The sequence below is a fragment of the Chrysochloris asiatica genome, unplaced genomic scaffold (assembly GCF_000296735.1).
Source record: "Chrysochloris asiatica unplaced genomic scaffold, ChrAsi1.0 scaffold00541, whole genome shotgun sequence".
In the NCBI taxonomy this organism is placed as follows: domain Eukaryota; kingdom Metazoa; phylum Chordata; class Mammalia; order Afrosoricida; family Chrysochloridae; genus Chrysochloris; species Chrysochloris asiatica.
The window spans coordinates 438,523-446,586 of NW_006409059.1; the positions used below are offsets into that span (position 1 = coordinate 438,523).

The 8,064-nt window shown below is 43.6% G+C and overlaps 1 pseudogene; it reads left to right on the forward strand.

Moving 5' to 3' along the window:
• Positions 1-225: 225 nt before the first annotated feature.
• Positions 226-1,854, forward strand: LOC102811618 (annotated as a pseudogene).
• The last annotated feature ends 6,210 nt before the right edge of the window (positions 1,855-8,064 follow it).

Sequence of the window (8,064 nt, forward strand, 5' to 3'; positions counted from 1 at the left end):
TCTTTCTCCCGCGGAGCGGCTGGTAGTTTCGAACCGCTGACCTTAAGGTTCGCAGCCCGATTCGTAACCACTACGCTACCAGAGCTCCTTACCGATGTAGTGGCTCAAAATATCAACTGAGAGGGAAGGTGTCTTCACATCAAGAATCAATCCTGCTATATCTCGGAGCCGTTGGGTCGGTTCCAGCGCCTCCACTCCGTTCCCTGCCGGCCTCCTGTGTGTGCAATGGACAGCATTGTCCCAGATATAGCAGTTGGTACACAGCGGGGATCTGAAGAGCTCTTCTCTACCTGCGTCACCCACGGGCCCTTTATCATGAGCAGCAACTCTGCCTCTGCAGCCAACAGGAATGATAGCAAGAAGCTTAAAGGGGACAGCAGGAGCTCAGGTGCCCCATCCCACGTGGTCCACGTCCGTAAGCTGCCGAGTGACGTCACTGAGGGGGAGGTCATCTCCCTGGGCCTGCTCTTCGGGAAGGTCACCAACCTGCTGATGCTGAAGGACAAGAACCAGGCTTTCATCGAGATGAACACCGAGGAGGCTGCCAACACTACACCTCCGTGGCCGCCATGCTACGTACAGTTCTCCAACCACAAGGAGCTCAAGACCGACAGCTCACCCAACCAGGCGTGGGCCCAGGCGGCCCTGCAAACTGTGAACTTGGTCCAGTCAGGGAGCCAGGCCCTGGCCGCCTCGGCTGCAGCCATGGATGCCAGGATGGCGATGGTTGGTCAGAGCCCCATGCTGCGGGTCATTGTGGAGAACTTGTTCTATCCCGTGACGCTGGATTTGCTCCACCAGATCTTCTCCAAGTTTGGCACGGTTCTGAAAATCATCACTTTCACCAAGAATAACCAGTTCCAGACACTCCTGCAGTATGCGGACCCTGTGAGCACCAGCACGCCAAGCTGTCTCTGGACGGGCAGAACATCTACAATGCTTGCTGCACGCTGCGCATCGACTTTTCCAAGCTCACCAGCCTCAACATCAAGTACAACAATGATAAGAGCCGAGACTACACACGTCCCGATCTGCCTTCAGGTGACAGCCATCCATCCCTAGATCAGACCATGGCCACAACCTTCGGTGTACCTGGTCTAATCTCAGCCTCTCCGTATGCAGGATCTGGTTTCCCTCCCACCTTTGCCATTCCTCAAGCCGCAGGCCTCTCTGTCCCCAACGTCCATGGTGCCCTGGCCCCTCTAGCCATTCCCTTGGTGGCAGCCGCAGCAGCAGCAGTAGGCGGGATCACCATCCCCGGCCTGGCAGGGGCGGGGAACTCGGTTCTCCTGGTCAGCAATCTTAACCCTGAGAGAGTCACACCCCAAAGCCTCTTTATTCTCTTCAGTGTGTATGAGGATGTGCAGCGTGTGAAGGTTCTGTTTAACAAGAAGGAGAACGCCTTGGTACAAATGGCAACCAGGCCCAGCTGGCCATGAGCCACCTCAACGGGCACAAGCTGCACGGGAAGCCAGTGCACATCACGCTGTCCAAACACCAGAATGTGCAGCTGCAGCCAGGAGAACCAGGGACTGACTAAGGATTACGGCAACTCACCCCTGCACTGCTTCAAGAAGCCGGGTTCCAAGAACTTCCAGAACATCTTCCCACTCTCGGCCACCCTGCACCTCTCAAACATCCCGCCCTCAATATCTGAAGATGACGTCAAGATCCTCTTCTCCAGCAATGGCGGCATGGTCAAAGGTTTCAAGTTCTTCCAGAAGGACCGCAAGATGGCGTTGATCCAGATGGGCTCCGTGGAGGAGGCCATCCAGGCCCTGCTTGAGCTGCACAACTATGACCTCCGACGAGAACCATCACCTGCGTGTGTCCTTCTCCAAGTCCACCATCTAGGGCCTGCCTGCCCACCCGCCCGCCCCCGCCACCACTTCCGTCATTCCAGAGAAAACGCCACTTTAAAAAAAGCAGCTGAAGTGACCTTACCACCAGAGATTTTATTTTTTTGAAGAGAAATCAGTTTACCTATTTTTCTTTTTAAATTAAATCTAATCCACTTTCTAAAAAAAAAGGAAAAAAAAAAAGAATCAATCCTATCCCCGGGGTATACAGGGTAGATAGGGACAGACAATTTAGACACACTGGAAATGTTGTTGTTGTTGTTGTGTGCCGTGGAGTCGGTTCCGACTCATAGCGACCCTGAACAGGGTTTCCGAGGCTGTTAATCTGACTCATAGTGACCCTGAACAGGGTTTCCGAGGCTGTTAATCTTTACGGGAGCAGAACGCCTCATCTTTCTCCCGCGGAGCAGCTGGTAGTTTCGAACTGCTGACCTTGCGGTTCACAGCCCAATTCATAACCACTACGCTACCAGAAGTGACTGGCTTACAAGTTTTCAAGAGGGAGTTTAGTTTAAGAGTGTGTGGGGCAAGGTAGAGTCTCCACTGAATAGTTTTCATCTTGTCTAGAAGGGTCTGGTAAAAAGAGATGTGAATAAGATTCTTATGATATAATAGTGAGTAATTGTTATCATGACTAATTGCAACGGTCACAACTGTAAAGGTAAAAGTTTTTTAACAACTGTAAAAGTTTTGTAACAAAAACAGGGGAGTAGTTAATCTTATAGTCTGGAAACAGAAGCCCCTAGGACCATCAAGGGAGAAGAGCACAAGTGGAATGCGGGACCTTATCCAGAGAAGCAGCGACACCAGAGATGGAGACTGAGGACATGGAGATAGGGCGCAGCTGGGGACTCTGAACTCATGGAAAGAAAGGGACTGGGTGCTGGGGACCAGGAGGCAGGCTTGCAGAATGTGCCCTTTGGTTGTTTAAATTATTATATATTCCTGAGTGTTTTTGTGTACACTGCCCCCCCCCCCAGAAAAAGAGAGAGAATGGACACAAATACTGTTGAATGATGATGCATGGAGGAGATTGTAATCGCTGCAATGAAACAATGGTGTAAAGCCGATGTTCTCCCATGTCATTCAGTTCACAATAAAAACTTAAAAAAAAATAATAACCATATCTCATACCATATACAAAAATGAACTCAATGTGGATTAAAGACCTAGATGTAAAGCCTAGAACTTTACAGATCACCAATGAAAAAATAGGGATAAACTTAAAGGCTGTCATACATGGATGGCATAAATACACTATGAAGCATAAATAAAAAACAGAAGACAAAATAGATGACTGAGCCCTCATAAAAAGTAGACATTTATGCACATCAAATGATTTCACCAAAAGAGTAAAATAGAATCCCAAGACTGGGAAATGTTTGCCAATGCCATATCAGAAAAAATTCTCCCAAATGTATTGAACACTTCATCTCAACAAGCAGAATCCAATTAAAAAATGGGCAGAGGGTATATAGTTGCATAGAGGATATTGTAATCAATAAGATGAAAAAAAGTATATGATTTTTAAAATGTAAAGCTGATGAAATGTAAAGCTGATGATCTTGTCTGTAAACCTTTACTCAAAATCATAATAAAAAGTTTTTTAAAAAGAAGAAGAAAAGGAGCTTGGAGGCTGAGGATGAATGTTAATGACCAGATGGATCTAAAACCCTTGAAATTAACAACTGTTAAGTACCTTTGAATCATTTCTGACTCTAGAGATCTTATGCAGCTGGTGAGTTTTGGCCTTTTGGTTCAAACTGACCTTGCAGTCCAGTGCCTTGTCCTGCAGCGCCACACCAGAACTCCTGAAACAAACAAGTTTGTTGTTAAGTGCAGTCCAGTCTATTGCAATTCACAGTAACCCTGTATAGGATTCCAAGGAGCGGCTGGTGAGTTTAAACTGCTGATCTTGTAGTTCAAACCAACGTTGCTGTCTAGCACATTATCCCACAGTACCACACCAGTACTCCAAAAAAACCAGTGCTTATTGAATGCAAACTGCAAGTCAGGCACTATAATTTGGAACTTCATGGGACCTGTGAAAGTTTGTCTTCACAACAGTCCTCAATGAAAACAAAATTTTAAGTGGGCCAAAGACATGAACAGTGCAGTAAAGAAGAAATTCAGGCAGCCAACAAACATATGAAGAAATGTTCAAGATTATTAGCCATTGTTATGTTAAGTGCTGTCAAGTCAGTTTCCACTCATAGCGACCCTGTATAGGGTTTCTGAGGAGCAGCTGGTGAGTTTGAACCGCTGACCTTGTGGTTCAAACCAGCCTAGCAGTCCAGTGCATTAACCCACAGCACCACACCAGGACTCCACTGTTGTTGTTGTTAAGTGCCATCGAGTCAATTCCGACCCATAGTGACCCTGTACAGAATTTCTGGGGCTGTAAATCTTTACAGGAGCAGAAAGCCTCATCTTTCTCCCAAGGAATTACTGTTAGTTTCGAACTGCTGACCTTGAGGTTAGCAGCCCAACTCATAACCACTACGGTACCAGAGCATCTAAGGACTCCATCATTGTTGTTGTTGTTTAGTGCTATTGAGTCAGTTCTGATCCATAGCGATCCTGTATAGGGTTTCTGAGGAGCAGCTGGTGAGCTTGAACTTCCGACCTTGCAGCTCAAATGGCTTTGCAGTCTGGCACTTTAACCCACAGCACCCCACCAGGACTCCTCTAGAGAAATGCAATTCAAAACAATAATGAGATATCATCTTACTACAGCATTAACAGCAAAACAAAAACAAAAACAAAAACAGAAAACAACAACAAATATTGGCAAGGGTGTGGAGAGACTGGGACCCTCCAACACTGCTGGTGGGAATGTAAAATGGCACAAAGTACCATATGGTGCTTTCTCAAAAAGTTGGAAATAGAAATACCATTATGATCCTCAACTTGGTATATATCCTCAAGAAATAAGAGCTGTAAAAAAAGAAAGAAAGAAGAGCTATGACATGAATAGATAAATAAATGCACACCCATGTTCATTGTGGCATTATTCACAAAAGCAAAATGATGGAGACAGCCTTAATGCCCATTAACAGAAGAAGTATTAAACAATCTTTGGTACATACACACAATGAAATGCTATGCAATGTTTAAGAATAATGATGAATCTGCAAAACACCTCACAATATGGATGGGCCTGGAGGACATTATGCTGAGTCAATCACAAAAGGACAAATATTATGAGTCCACTGTTGTAAAAAGTTAAGAAAATGTTTTCTTGCTAAATAAAACATTCTATGATGATTACCCAGGGGTTAGGAGGCAAGAGAATTATTCACGGGCTAGAGGGTAGACACATGCTAACATGAGTGACGTGGCAACAAGTTCCAACAACAAGTGGGATTTTGACAGGAACGATGAAGGTAGCAGGAGACACGGGAAGGAGTGCAAGAGTTAAAGAAAATAGAGGTAAATACTGTTAACTGTTGGTGCATGGAGGGGATTGCAATCATTGTAATGAAGCAAAGTATATGATTTGTTGAATGTAAAACATGATTTGCACTATCAACCTTCACTCAATTCAAAACTGATAACGGAAGAGTCAAAGTATTCATCTAGCAGGATTAAGGGAGCACTAGTGTGGCACTGTGGGTTAATGCGTGGGACTGCAAAGTCAATTTGAACCACAAGGTCAGAGGTTCAAGCTCACTAGTCACTCCTCGGAACCCCTATGCAGGGTTGCTATGGGTTGGAACCAACTTGACGGCACTTAACAACAACAACAAGGGACCTCAATGATCCATGCAGGATTTTTGTAGAGAGAAACCCTAAAGCATAATGGGTAAAAGCTGATTGGCTCCCAGTTCTGTTGCTTATTAGTTATGCGACCGTGAGTAACAATCTGAGCCTCAAGTTACTTATCTCTAAAATGAGAATAATAATATTACCTACCTCATAGGGTCAAGGAGCCCTGGTAGTGTAGTGGTTACGAGTTGGACTGCTAACCTCAAAGTCAGCAGTTTGAAACTAATAGCTGTTCAATGAGAGAAAGATGAGGCTTTCTGTTCCCATGAATATGTACAGCCTCGGAAACCCTACGCAGGGTCACTATGAGTCCAAACTTACTCCATGGCACATCACCACCACCACCTCATAGGGTTAGGATATGAATGATAATTGTTAAGGAGTCAATATTTTAAAGTGCTTAGAACAATGTCTGGCACTAGTGAATGGTATGTAAATGATTTTTAAATAATTTATAAATTAATGCTGCTACCAAAATAAAATTGCTGAGGAGGGGAGTGATTAACTTTTCAGTCTAGGAGCAAAGGTCCCTAGGACCATCAAGGGAGAAGAGCAGAGAGCGGGACCCTACCCAGAGAAGCAGTGATGCCTGAAATGGAGGCAGAGATGATGACGTGTAGCTATGGAGCAGCTGGAGACTTTAGATCCAGAGATGGAGAGCGACTGTGTGCTGAAGACCTGGGGGGTACGGGGGGAAGGATTGCATGGAGGGGATTGTAACCATGGCAATGAGAGACAATATACGATAGAATGAATGTAAAACTAATGTTCTCCCATGTAAACTATCACATAATTCACAATAAAACATTATAAAAAAATAAATAATAAATAAATTTGCTGACTAGGCCCTACCTGTTTGTCAACCCATCATATACTTCAATACACATCAATTGGATTCATACAACATATTCAAAATACAATTTAGAGCTCTTTATGAAACTAGCAACCTATGAGGTAGCCTTCATAATCCCCAAGCGGTGATTATAAGAGCTATTTTTGAAGAACAGGCTGCTTTGGGGACCTAAGGTGTATACTGCCAGTTAATCCTAGAGTGAAAATTAACAAACACAGGTATGCCCAGGGGAGTGTTTATATTACTTCCTCCATACCTTAGCTTGTGTTGGTTTTTTTCTTCAGTGCCCTCCCTGTTCACTCTTGCTATCCCAGTCTTTCCTCTGAATTCCAACAGTTCTAGTTGACCTCTTCATTTTGCCTCTAGAATATTCGGCCCTATGCATTTCTTTCTTTTCTCCATTCCATCACAAGTATCTCAAGGGAAGGCACTACCCTTGTATGGTTCACAGGTCTGAAGACCCTGTGGATCTTAATTAACTTCCCTAAGTTAATCAATAAATAATGTCCAAGATAAAGCAGAAAGTCCACTCCTCTCTTTATTAATCAAATTCCTATTGAGCCCTGAGTTGAATCATTGTCCTCAGGAAGCCCACAATCTTGGATCAATATGTTACACACCAAGTTTATAATAATCTTTGTCTTCAGTTGTTGTTGTTGTTGTTATGTGCTGTGGAGTCGGTTCAGACTCATAGCGACCCTGTACAGGGTTTCTGAGGCTGTAAATCTTTACGGGAGCAGAAAGCCTCATCTTTCTCCCATGGAACAGCTGGTAGTTATCTTCAGTAGTGTTAGGGAAATGGGATAGGGGAAAAGAACAAATGAGGTTTTTTTTTGTTTTTTCCCCCATCAGTAATGTTTTTTTTATATATAAGTTCATTATCTGAAGAAAAAAATTTCCAGAGGTCATAAAACTGAGGTAAAATTGGGGGAAGTATTTGGGAGAAGCTATCCTGATATCAGAACTGGAAACATGGTGAGGGCAGAGGATAGAAAGAAACAGAAAGGGAGGGGTGGGAAAGACAGTAATTCTGTGATCCTTGATGTATGACCCTTCTCCCAGTCTCGCCACACATTCAGTAGATTCAACTCACTCACCCCATATGTTTAAAATAATAGCTTTAATTCAACTGGATTGCTTTTGGAAACCAGAGAATAGACAAACATAATATACAAAATGAATGAGAACCCCTGGAGTTGTTTGTTCCACAGCAGGTTTGTGTGAATGACTACCATTTATAGGTGCCCAGTTGCCTCTAGAATGTTTATCTGCTCATCTCATTGATTAAAGATCTAAATGTAAATCCCCAAATTATGAAGGTCATCAATGAAAAAATACGGACAAATGTGAAGGCTCTAATTCAAGGCATACACAAACTACCAAACATTTTGAAAACTACACAAACAAAAGTAGTCAAAATATTTTTGAGATGATTGGGACATACTAAAAATTAAAAACTTATGTGCATCAAAAGACTTCACCAAAAGAGTAAAAAGGGAACCCACAGAATGGGAAAAAATCTTTTGCAATGTCACATCAGATAAAGGACTCATTTCTAAAATATATAGGAAACTACAACACCTC